Source organism: Molossus molossus, unplaced genomic scaffold, assembly GCF_014108415.1.
Source record: "Molossus molossus isolate mMolMol1 unplaced genomic scaffold, mMolMol1.p scaffold_m16_p_10, whole genome shotgun sequence".
NCBI classification, from domain to species: Eukaryota; Metazoa; Chordata; class Mammalia; order Chiroptera; family Molossidae; genus Molossus; species Molossus molossus.
This window is the reverse complement of record NW_023425345.1, coordinates 96732869-96745318: the sequence shown is the minus strand read 5'-3', so window position 1 is coordinate 96745318 and position 12450 is coordinate 96732869. Positions and strand designations below refer to the sequence as shown.

At 47.8% G+C, this 12450-nt stretch overlaps 1 protein-coding gene and 1 long non-coding RNA gene across 2 annotated transcripts in view; both read right to left on the bottom strand.

Annotated features, from left to right (window-relative positions):
- Positions 1-12450, bottom strand: part of LOC118623815 (phospholipid-transporting ATPase IB-like) — a 230623-nt gene that overhangs the window by 61028 nt on the left and 157145 nt on the right. The gene's annotated exons all lie outside the window — the stretch shown is intronic.
- Positions 438-10865, bottom strand: LOC118623977. The gene is made up of 3 exons (XR_004958316.1): positions 10777-10865; positions 2543-2721; positions 438-516 (listed from the first exon to the last, which is right to left on the bottom strand). It is a non-coding gene; the product is annotated as an uncharacterized LOC118623977 (long non-coding RNA).

Genomic DNA, 12450 nt, shown 5'->3' with positions numbered 1-12450 from the left:
GCATATTTCCAAGCTGAATATCATGTTGTAAAAGTTTGTCCATTTCCTCTCATCTCTCTCAGTCCATCTGTATTTTTTACATATAACCTCCTGGGTCCCCACCTTTTCTGGCTCTGTAAACTTAATTAATGTCCGCTTGACTTTCTTTACCAAGTCACTTGGAAATTTACATAAAACAGACCCATTTTTTTCCATCATACCCTAATACAAACACTTCAGCTATATTTCCTTTCCCATATATTTCAATCTATCTTTCCAGTCCAGCTTCCCTCGTTTTAAAATTCTCAGATATAAGCAAACATGAATACCTTGGACTGATCCTCCTATAGAAAGCCTCCTACATCTTCGACATTCTCCTCTCGCACAACTGGGTTAATATGTCAATCACATTTGATATCATCTACTCTTCAGAACATCGTCCAGACCTTTTCTTTGGTCTTTGTTTTCCTTAATAATGTTGAAAGCTCTGAGGGATTTATTTTTCTTTAATAGAACTGTCTTCCTAGATGTCTATTACTTTAGGAGAAATGAAGATGTTTTCAGAGGAGAAACAAAATACAATAATTATCCTTTTTTTTGCATTTGAAAAAACCAACGCACCCTGGCCGGTTTGGCTCAGCGGTTAGAGCGTTGGCCCGTGGACCAATGAGTCGTGGGTTCGATTCCAGTCAAGGGCACGTACCACAGTTGTGGTTTATCCACGGCCCTGGTTGGGGTCATGCAGGAGTCAACCAGTCGATGTGTCTCTCTCACATCAATGTTTTTCTCTCTCTCTCCCTCTCTTCCTCTGTCTCCCTCCCTCCCACTCTATCTGAAGATAAACAGAAAATATCCTTGGGTGAGGATTAAAAAAAAATATAAAAAACATAATAATAAAAAACAAAAAAAATGAGGTTACTTTGAGTTGCTGGGTTTTTTGGTCTGTTTGTTTGTTTTTCAAAGAAAGAACTCCTAGCTGATTGAATGAATGAATTCTCCTGATACATTTGAGATTTTGAATCATAGACTACTTATTGCAAGGATCCACTTCGTTTTCCTCATATTTTTATTACGTACTCACTGTGTTCTTTAATGGCAATGATAAACAATGTTATGTCTCCTTTATTTCTTTTTTCTTTGAAAATATCTGTTAGTAAGCTACTGTCAATTCCTTCGTTCTCCACATTCACTACTTGCTTTCTCCCTAGCAGAACATGTATATGTTTATTCCCAGAAAAAGCAACATGTATAGCACATTCTTAGAAGAAAACAAAAACAAATAATTCAGATCAACTCCAAGGCAGTCACAGTGCCTGTAAGTCTTTGTAGTGAAATCCTTAACAGGCTACAGATATGTTGGCAATGGAAACAATGGAGGATAACAATCAGAAAAACATCTTTTCTGAATATGATTCATCTTAAGAATCCCTATTGAAATACTTTGTCTTATTTCTAAATTTTTCTTAGATGACCCTTCCTGGTCAAGACAGTTCTCATTATATCTCCCCTTTCTTTTCAGCTCTTGAAATAATCTGATTTTCAAACCAATAACACTGAGATCTGCCAGCAAACACATTTGGACTGCTATGAGAAGTATCAGACTGAAGTTCATTAAATCGATAGAGCGCTACCCAAAAACACTTCAGAGAGAAGGAAGTTATCTCTGGTTCGCTTTCCACAGAGCAGTGACACAGTGAGCCGAGGTCACGGCGGTCCACCGAGCAGACACGGAGACTTTCATAACCTCCAGCGGTCTAGGCGTTGAGCCTGCGAATCGCAGTGTTTTGGGTAGTGAGCTGAGTCGAGGGTTAGACAATACCACGGGTGGAGCGGCCAGACAAAGAAATTCCAGGACAGCCAGCAATGGCTGGGAAGAAAGAGCTCTGTGTTATCTTGGGATAACTGAGCCTCGCCTTCAGGAATGTTCCCAAGGGGGAGCGGGGCAGCCAACCTTTCTCTGCAAACTATCTTCCAGGGATACGCTCCTCTGACCTCGGCGTCAAGATCCCACTAATTAATTCATAGATTAGAACTTAAACGAAAATTCATGGGACCAGGATTTCTTCCCTTCTCCATTCAGTGTGACTCAAAGATGATGATTTACTATGTTTCTTTCCATTAAAGGACCCAGGAGAACATTTGTTTGGAGCCCTGATTCGCAGGCCCACTGAGGCTTGTTCCACGAACTTCTCACCGAAGGTTCTGCGGAGCCTTTCTGTGTCTCCACAATAAATTACTTCCGCAGACACTCGGGCCCACAGCCTCCCCGAATCCTTCCTCATAATCCCCAACATCTGTTCTCTGTCCAGCGCTGACCAACGTGGGAATCGCGCGCTCTGGCTGTCAGCGTCAGCACAGATGAGCGAACATGCTCGCGTCAGCTGGCCCTGTGACTTCAGCTGAGCACACCGGACATGAGCGAGGCTCTAGTTTAAACCATTTGCGACATAGAGGAAACACCTGTTTAGAACGCGTCCAAAATAAATGTGTTGAGTATTTCGAGGGGTTGAGGTGGATAGCGGTTCAGGTTACACAGCCCTGGGTACTTGGGTTCATTACATACCCCAAATTCCTAGAGTTGATGCTAACGTGTACTTTTCCAATGTTCTTACTGAGGACGGTCCATCTGAAGTTGGTTGGAGTCCTACTCTTTTCTGGGTGACATGCAACATTTCAGGAACCCCATAGCTTCAATCTCAATCCAGTGCCCCATATACCTTATTCTGGACTCAAGCCTAATACCTATCATAAAAAAAATGAAAATATAGTGTGCTGTTTTTAATATAACGCTTGATTTATTTGGGAGAACAATATGATCCAAAGTATAAATGAATCTTCGTATCAGTGAATTGCACCATAATAGTAAGCCACCTCTATTTCCACCTAACCCACCGCCCAGCTAGGGGAAGGGACCACACTTATTCAAGTTGGATTATCAGTATGGACAGTTTATTATTTTTATCCTCACCTGAGGACATTTTTTGCATTTATCTTCAGATAGAGCAGAAGGGAGAGAAGGAGGGAGAGAGAGAGAGAGAGAGAGAGAGAGAGAGAGAGAGAGAGAGAGAGAAAGAGAGAGAGAGAAATATTGATGTGAGAGAGACACATCGACTGGTTGCCTCCCACATGACCCCAACAGGGGTCGGGGACAAACTGCAACCGAGGTACATGCCTTTAGCAGGAACCAAACCCAGGACTCTCTGGTCTGCAGGCTGACGCTCTAACTGCTGAGCCAAATTGGCCAGGGCAGGGACAGTTTATTTTTTTACAGTATTGCTTTGTTCCAAATGTATCCAAAGAATAATGAGTGAAATGAAACAAACAGGCAACAAAATTTAACATAAAATACCAAATGAGATACCCTGTCCTTCGGGTAGGCAGCCTATCTAACTCACCATAAGCTAATATGGTGAGTGTAATGACTTAGCAACAATCTGCTCCGGCCTGGGTTTACACATCTATAAAATGATGCTATTTTATCTTTGCAGGACGGTTATGGGCATCTAATAACATATATACATTGCCTAGTACTTGGCCCGGGAATTTTTAGTACATTGTAAATTTGTCAGTCTCGGACTCTAGAGTGGCACTGGAGGCCCCTATCATTCAAAACCCTGTCCTCGGCCTTCCGTCACCAGCACTTACACTCCAGCCACGGGGATGTCTGCATGTCCCCTAGACCTTCAAGTGCTCATTTGTGCCCATCTTGTTCTCAGCTCAGCCGATGGTGCCCCACGTTGCAGCTGCTCTAAGTATTCCTCTTCCTCCTCCAAATTCAGGGCCAGTATCCTCCTCTGCGTCTCCAGGCAGGCCTGTGTGCCGTGTCCCCTGTGTTCCTCTGGAATGATGTCAGCTTCACTGTGACCACTGTTTGCATGACGACCACTTGTCAGGCGCCGTGCTAGTTACTGGCCTGGCCCTAGTTTAACACACACAGATGACCCTACACGAAGAACATTATCCTCTAGTCCAGAGGTGTGGAAAGTTTGGTTCAGAGAGGTCACGTGATCTTCCTACGCTCATACCACTGGCCAGAGGTAAGAGCCGCCATCTGATCTAGGCCCACGGAGTCGAGTGCATGCGCTTTCCACGGGGCCTGTGGGTTTGCACGCGTTCAATGCTACGCTTCCTTATTTACTCATCTTCATTAGACCGAAAGCCGCCTAATGGCCAGGGTGTGCTCTCCACATCCCAGTACTGCAGCAGCTGGTATGTCACAGGCAGCCACTTCCTAACAGATCCACTAGGGACGACGGAGGAGGAACTGCTTTCTATACAGGCTATCCATATGGACCACACATTCCGCAGTGCCTGCTTTGTTGGACGACAAACACCTGAAAAGGAAGATGAGGCCCAGCACGTGGGCACCATCCAGGCGACCTGTTTGCAAATCTCCAGCCACTGACGTGGGATTTTTTCTGGACTCCAGTTGGTGTCGGGAAAAGCCTTCCTCGCAGGCGGCTTCCCAGCAGTCGGGCGGTGGCTCAGGCCCTCAGCACACGGTCTGTTGTGAGCTGACTGGTGAGAAGTACACCGGGGCCCGCAGTGCCCCCCAAGAGTTCGGACAGCCTCGGCCACGGGCGCATGGCTGCTTGCCCTTACCTTCCATGACTGCCACCCTGATCCGAATGCTGTCCTCCCAGAGTCCCAGGATGTCACGGCCAACTGGCAGCAGCTGTCACTGTCACTTAAAATGCCTGCTGGGAAAGCCAGTCACGGGGACAGGCGCTCCACTGACCTCAGCTGTCCGTGTGGCATCTCCCATGTGACCTTCGAGGCCTTCTCGGTCCGGGTGCACGCCATGCCTTTGGGGACCTGGGTGCCCGGCCCTTCTGGTCTTCCCCGGATCTGCTGACAGCAGCCAACAGGGAGGAACCTACCTGTGTCCTGGGATAATCGTGACGATTATCACCACTTACTGAACACTCATCCTGAGCTGGGCATTGTGCTAAGGATTGAACACGAGCTCTTTCATTGAATGGACGCGGTCAACGCCGTGAGGCTGGCAGTTTCCACCACCCCAAGCTCCATCCTGCATGTGCTATAACAAGGCACAAAGATTCGGTGACTCGCTGAAGGCAGGACACACAGGAAGTGGTCTAGCTGGGAGGGCCCGTTTTCCAAAGCGCATACTATACTGAGGCCACCCTGAGTCATATTGAAACAAAGAACATCCGGGTCACGTGGACAGGAACCCAAGAACCAGGCCGGGCAGTGGGGCTGGCCCTGCCGCGGACCCGGGGTCAGTGGAGGAGAAGCAGATCAAGCAGAAGTCAGAGCAGAAGTTCACGCACAGCTCTCGGTAATGCCCGGTGCCGCGCAGCCTCCGCGAGATGAAAAGTAGAATCTGGGAGGGCGTTAAACATGGTTCCTTTCAGGTCTCAACCCCATGACTGCCTTCCCCAGCAGGCCCTGAGCAGTCAAAACACCCAGGACAAATCCCATACGCACACCTAATTGAATAATACAGATTCTGTTTGCTTGGGTTTTTGAAGCATCAAAACAGTTCCTTTATATGCTTGCTTTGGCTCCCTGCAGCTTTAATCAAGCCTCCCAAGGCTCGCAGCATATTAAAATCAGGCAGAAAGGAAACCTGTGGCCTTTGATGCCAATGACCACAAGGCGCAAGTCTCCTGGTTTGATCTCTGCTCGAGCAACTACCACCGATGCTCAGTCAACCCAAAGGGAGAATTTTCTGTTTATTTTCCTTTGTGGGAGGGGGTAGTGATTACTCAAGTGATGAAAAGGTTTCTTTCTTGTGGGAAGCTGCAACAGAACAGGCAGCAGAGAATCCCCAAGCAGACTGGGGTTTCTTCTTTGACCGACGCCGAGAGGCTGGGGGAGGCGCTCTTTCCAAAGGACCACACGGGGCCTTCTCTGTTCCAGTTCCTCTCAGAGACGGAGTCCATAGTCGGCCCGGCATCCCCTCGGCCAGCTGAGCCAGCGTACGTTAGTGCTGCTGCTATTTTTAGGGGAATGAAGTCCTGTCATGGGGCACCCTTTAGGGAACTTTATTATAAGACCTAAACTCTGGTTCTACTCTTTCTTGGCGGCTACTCAACATTTCTTATCAAGTATCTTCTTCTCTGGGGTTGGCCAAGAACTTCAAGATTCCTCCCCCGATGACCTCCGTCTGGTTCAGGCCTTTCAGATGCGCAGCGTTCTCCCTGCCCCAGTGACCGGCGGAGCACCTGCCACCGCCGCCGCCTGTTCTCCAGCATGTCCACCCGCCGAGGCCCTGAGCGCAGCCGCGTGCTGGGCACCCAGGCCAGGGGACACAGCGCTTCTCCAGCACCTTCCATTACGTTCAGGAGAAGAAAAGCACGCGCAATTTCTGTAGAGCACAGGGTAAGAGCCAAAATGAAGATGCGGCAATGTACCACGGGAAAGCGAGAGAGGCAGAGGTGACTTCTGGTTGGACAAATCCAAACGCATCATAAAGCGACAGGAACTGGACTGGTGACGAATAGGGAGGGTAAAAGACGAAAATGGGAGGGAACTTGCTCCCCAGAGACGCTCAGCAGCAACAAAGCTACGCAGGTGGCACAAAGAGCTCCATTTGCTCATCACACCCCCGTCCGTGGGAGTCGGGAGGGGAGGCGGGAAAGGTCGGCTGCGGTCAGACCACAGAGACCCTTGGACAAGAGGCGGAGCTGAGACTCCCTTCAGCAGGCAGGGAGATGACACGGAGCCACCATCTGTCACTCATCTGCGAAGCACTGGGGAACCCTTGTGATCTGTAGCACTGAGCTAGTTGCTGGGCATGTGAAGACAGACGTGTTTCAGGTTCCTCATCTCCAGGTGCTTACATTCTAGGGACTGGGGTACATTAAACAAACAACACAGTGGACATTCTTGTCATCAGTGGCAATTAAGGAAAAGAGTCTGATGCCATTACAGAGAATAATGAGGGGGCCTAAGGCTTCTCTTAAGAAATATCCTTTGTGCTGAGCCCAAAAGACGGGGCAGAAGTTGGCAAGAGAGTGGGGTAATGGGTGTAGAGTGTTGTACGTAGAAACAACAGCACATGCAAAGGCCCTGGGGTGGGAAAGACATAAGCGAATGTGGGGAACTGAAAGATGAGCAGATGGCCAGACAATGCTTTGTGATGAAGACAAGGCAGTTGGGACTAGGTCAGTCTGGGTCTTATTTGCCATGTAAAGGATTTTTGGTTCTAAATAAAATTCGAAATCATGAAAAGGTTTGAAAGAGGGAGGAGTATAACTGGACCTACATTGTTAAAAGAACATTCTAGATGCAGAAAAGAACATTCCAAAAGCAGAGGAGAGAGGAACAAGATTAGAAGCAGAGAACCAAGCTGGCGGTAGCAATGCCGTGATGGGGAGGCTTGTGCCGCGTGACAGCCCGGGGAAGAGGCAATGGACGAAGTCATGTGGGCGGGATAATGAACAGGGCTCCGTGATGAACTGGGCATGGCGGTTAGAGAGAGGGAGGTGCCCGGGTGGTGATCTACCCGAGGATAGACTGAAACAGAAAATGAATTAAGATATTTCGGGATAGCACAGGAAATAGACACAGGAAAGGTGGGAACATTTTTGCTGGGAGAAAATCGGTAAGATTTGATGCTAGAAATTCGAGTTTCAGGGACGAGGACGAGGGAGATCCCAGGAAGACCTGAAGTAAAGATCTACAAGCTGGAGATGGAAACATAGGCTGGGCCCGAGTGGAAGAAACTCGGGAGTTAGTCACAGAGAAGTAATATTTGAAGTTGGACGTAGAGGAGACGAGATTAGCAAGGGTGAGAGCAGGAAGAAGAAACATCCGACAGAACCTTAAGGGAACCTTACATTTTAGAGGGAAAAGGAGGAAAAGGAGCAGGTAAGGCTGGAGGGGCGGAGGAGAGCCGGGAGCACAGGAGGACTTCAGCACGGCAGAGAGGAGCACGTCGAATGCTGCAGAGAGGCTGAGGCAGAGGAGGATCAGGACCCACAGGTTCCAGGGTCCGGGACACTTGTAACCTGCGAGAGAAAAGTTAGGGCTGAGGGCTTCAGCCCAGGGCAGGAGGAGGAGAGGACTGTGAGGGAGGAGGAGCAAGGGTAGGTTCTTCTCCACATGCTCGATTGAAACAGAGCTCAGAGTAGTTTAAGGGGAAGACAAAGAAGGTGCTCGTGGGAGCTCATGTTAGGGAAGGAGCCATCAAAGACAGTCAAATTAAAAATGTACAGGGCCCAGCTGGTGTGGCTCAGTGGACTGAGCATTGTCGCGTGGACTGAGGTCCTGGTTTGATTCCCAGTCAGGGCACATGCCCAGGTTGTGGGCTCAGTCCCCAGTAGGGGGCGTGCAGGAGGCAGCTGATCAATGTATCTCTCTCATCGATGTTTCTCTCTCTCTCTCCCTCTCCCTAACTCTCTACAAGTCAATAAAATATGTAAAAAAAAAAATGATATAAAAATAAAAACCTAGGATTAGGCAAGTTTTTGTAGTTGTTGTTGTTGTTAATTCTCACCCAAGGATATTTTTCTTTTTTAAATACGTTTTTATTGATTTCAGACAGAGGAAGGGAGAGGGAGAGAGAAATAGAAACATTGATGAGAGAGAAACAAGGATCGGCTGCCCCCCTGAAAGCCCCCTTCTGGGGATGGAGCCTGTAACTCGGGCATGTGCCCTGACTGGGAATCTAACTGATAACCTCCTAGTGCATGGGATGACACTTAACCACTGAGCCACAATGGCCAGGCCCGAGGGTAATTTTCCATTGTCTTTTTTTTTAGAGAGAGTGGAAGGGAGGGAGGAGAGAAAGAGAGAGAGAGAGAAAGTGACACATCAAATGATTGCCTCCCGCACGACACAGACTGGGGCCAGGGATCGAAACTGCAACCCAGGTTATGTGCCCTTGACCAGGAATCAAACCTGCAACCCTTCAATCCAATGGCTGACGCTCTAACTGCTGGGCCAAACTGGCCAGGGCTAGGCAAGGTTTTATAGTTGTTTTGTTTTGGGGAGAGGGTGAATCAGTTAGGTTGTTTGTCTGCGTGTCACTAAAAATTCAATGAACAGAGAGTGGCTGAGTTTTCTCCTAAAATATTTCTAGAAGTCGGTATTTGCTTCTCAGTGCTATCAAGTCTCCTGGCTTTTACGGTCTTGTTCTAGAAGTAGCCCCGCCAGCTCCACCTTGCGCTGGCCCCTGGCCAACTTCCCCTAGTGCTGCAAGAGGGGGTGGGGACCCAAAGAGTTTTGTTTGCAGCATCCTTAGTGGTGTGGCAGGAAAGAAAGAAGTTGTTAATGGATTTGAGTCAGCCACTTCTAGGGAAGGGGTAGCTAGCACTAAGCACACAGGGACTTGACACAGTTCCTGAGAAAGAGACCCGAGATGATACGAGGAGTTTGGAGACAGAGGAACGTGACGTGAAAGGTGTGCGAGACAGCTCGATCATCAGTGTGGGACACGGAACAATCCTCTGATAGAGATGGGGGGGGGGGGGGCTCCAATCAGGACAGAATGGGTGAACTTGGGAAGGTCACCTCAGGCAACATGATAGAGTCAATACACGGAAATTCATGGGGTTGACTCCAGCAAGCATGAAACCTAGAACAATGTTCTATTATTGAAACACCACTTTTGATTATCGGTGTTTTTTTTAATTACCTAGAATAATTACTTTCTTTTCCTTAAAAGACTGGTTCTCAAATTTGTGGAAAGTTCTTCCTCTATATTTCTTAAAATATTTTAGGGATTGGTTGAGCTCATTTTAGAGGTAAACATCAATACAGGGTTAATGTAAAGTAAGCAGAGAGGCTGAGAAATGTCGACAATTTCCATTTGAACACAGAGAAGTAAACGGAACAAGTAATTCTTCTACCTTCTTCAGTGACAGAAATGATATCATTTTAAATCAATGAAAAGGATGCTGGTATCTATTATTCCAAAGGGAGTCTTTAAATATGCACGTCTGCTGTCTCTCTGCCTCTGCTTCACACAGGCCCCAGCCATCTGGTCCGGGAAGCCCAGCAGCGTCGAGGAGGTGGTTACTTCTGCCAAGCTGGAGCGACTTTCCAACTGACCGGCAGAAAATGTGGGCTTGTAGAACTTCCCAATTGTTTTCTCTGGGGTCTGAAACCATAACATTTCCATTCAGAGGAAATCGTCTAGGATGTTTATTTTTTCAAACCTCATGAATATTAAAAGCACCATAATTCAAGCCAAAACGTAAGAAAAATGAACGCAGTGATACCGAGTGTGGGTGTCCTGCTTTCAAAGCAGTCTTCGTCAGGGAAAGTGCTTGAAGCACAAGAAGATAAATGGTATAAACAGAAAACTAGATCAAATGCAGTTTGGGAGATGAAGTGATCACCACGTTCTCTGGGCCTTTGCCATCCTATGTTGGAAGGCGGGATGAGAAAGAAACGCATTGTTAGATGAGCGGCCACGGAGAAGGAGGAACAGACATCGACAGAATATTCAACGCGCCGATTCTTTTTTAGAGGTTCGGATTTATTCAGCCTGGATGTGCCATGAACCTCTAAGGATTTACATATCTTTAACTTAATGTGAAGAACTAATAACCAGTGAGTGGCTCAGATAAGACCTTATGAATATTCAAACCTTTTAAATCCTCCAGCGCCAAGACACCCATTTCTCACCATGGACCCCTCGACAGACAGCACACGGTGCCTGATTCCTCCTCCTACCCGAACACGAGCTGCCATCAGGACAAAGAGGTTCGGACGCTGACACTGGAAGCTACTGGCCTATTTGGGGATCGAGAATGATTCAAGCCCCTTCCCCCAATCAAACCTGATTTATTTTTTAGGAGGAAAACCAAACACTGAACTCACTTCTGAAACAAAGAAGCCATTAAACGTTGTTCAGCAAAGGTGATAAATACAGAATCTTGACCTCTCTTATTAACTGCGTTCCCCCGGTGTGCTGAGTAGTGAGGCGGTGTAGACAGCATGAGAATGGGGTTCCCGAGCACAGGTCCAGCCCTGCTGTGGGGGTGGGGAGAACAATACTGAACTGGAATTTATGCATTTGGATGAGAACAAACTGGGGACGTGGGATACCGGAAAGGGAAGAGGGTGAAGGAATGGGAAGTGGGCAGGAGGAAAGGTAATACGAAGTGAGCGAGAGAGGAGAGGCCGGCCCAGGAGCCTTTGGAAAAGGGCGCTGTCTGTCCTTCCTGTGGTCCCCCCGGCTTAGGCAACCAGGTAAACACCGCCCAGTCTTTCTTCAGTTCATTCATTCATTCTTTCAAACATTTCTCACAATACAAACTATGTTAGTCCTGCAATAATTTAAAATTTAACTTTCCTGTAACTGGTCATTTATTTTTTTCAGACTTCAAATTTATTTTTTGAGACATAAGCCATCAATGATGTGATGCTCATTCACCCATTTAGCACAACATCCACTGGACACCCACATACGCCAGCTGTAGTATATTACATGTTGGGGACACAGTGGACCATGTGGGAGACAGTCATACCCTGCAGGGGTGGGAATGTCTGGCCTACGAGTCAATACCAGCTGACATCACATGCCTCACCAAAGTAGCCTCACCAAAGATAGCAGGGAAATTTTTTTTTAAATCCTCACCCAAGGATATTTTTCCATTTTTCTTCAGATAGAGTGGGAGGGAGGGAGGGAGGAAGGGAGGGAAGGAGGGAGAGAGAGAGAGAGAGAGAGAGAGAAACATCGACACATCGACACGAGAGAGACACACCGACTGGTTGCCATCCACACAACCCTAGTGCTGGGGACGAACCGCAACCAAGGTACATGCCCTTGACTAGAATCAAACTCAAGACTCGCTTGGTCTGTGTGGCTCACTGGTTGAGCATCAACCCATGCACCAAGAGGTCCCTGGTTCGATTCCCTGTCAGGGTACATGCCCGGGTTGTAGGCCAGATCCCAGGTGGGGGCAGGCAGGAGGCAGCCAGTCGATGTTCTCTCTCATCAATGTTTCTATCTCTCTCTCTCTTTGAAATCAATAAAGAAAAAATATTTAAAAAACAAACAAACAAAAACAACAACAACAACAAAAAAACCCCCGTGACTCACTGGCCCACAGGACAACGCTCTAACCGGCCAGGGCTAGCAGGCTAATTTTTAAGTTGATAATTTTGTATGGCCCTCGAATGATGTTATAAGTATCCAAATGGTTCCTGGCAGATAAAAGGTTCCTCACCCCTGCTGGAGCCTCCTGCCCATTGGGAAAAGAAGACTGAAGTGAATGCTAAGTGGACAGCGGTGCCGGGGGTCGATAGCAGCTGGGGCCAGGAGTGGGGACCAAGCAAGAAAGGTCCTTCGGAATAAGCCACTGTTCACCATCAGCCTGATCCGGTGACAGGGAAGGAGGCATACGACGGGAAGACCCTGCTCCAGGCACGGGCTATGCCCCCGAAGCGGGAGACAGCCTGCAGTTTTCTAGGAGGTGGTACGGCAGAGCAGAGAGAGCAAGGAGGAGCACACGCAAAGAGGATTTCCAGTGTGGAGGGTCTCTCCCTCCT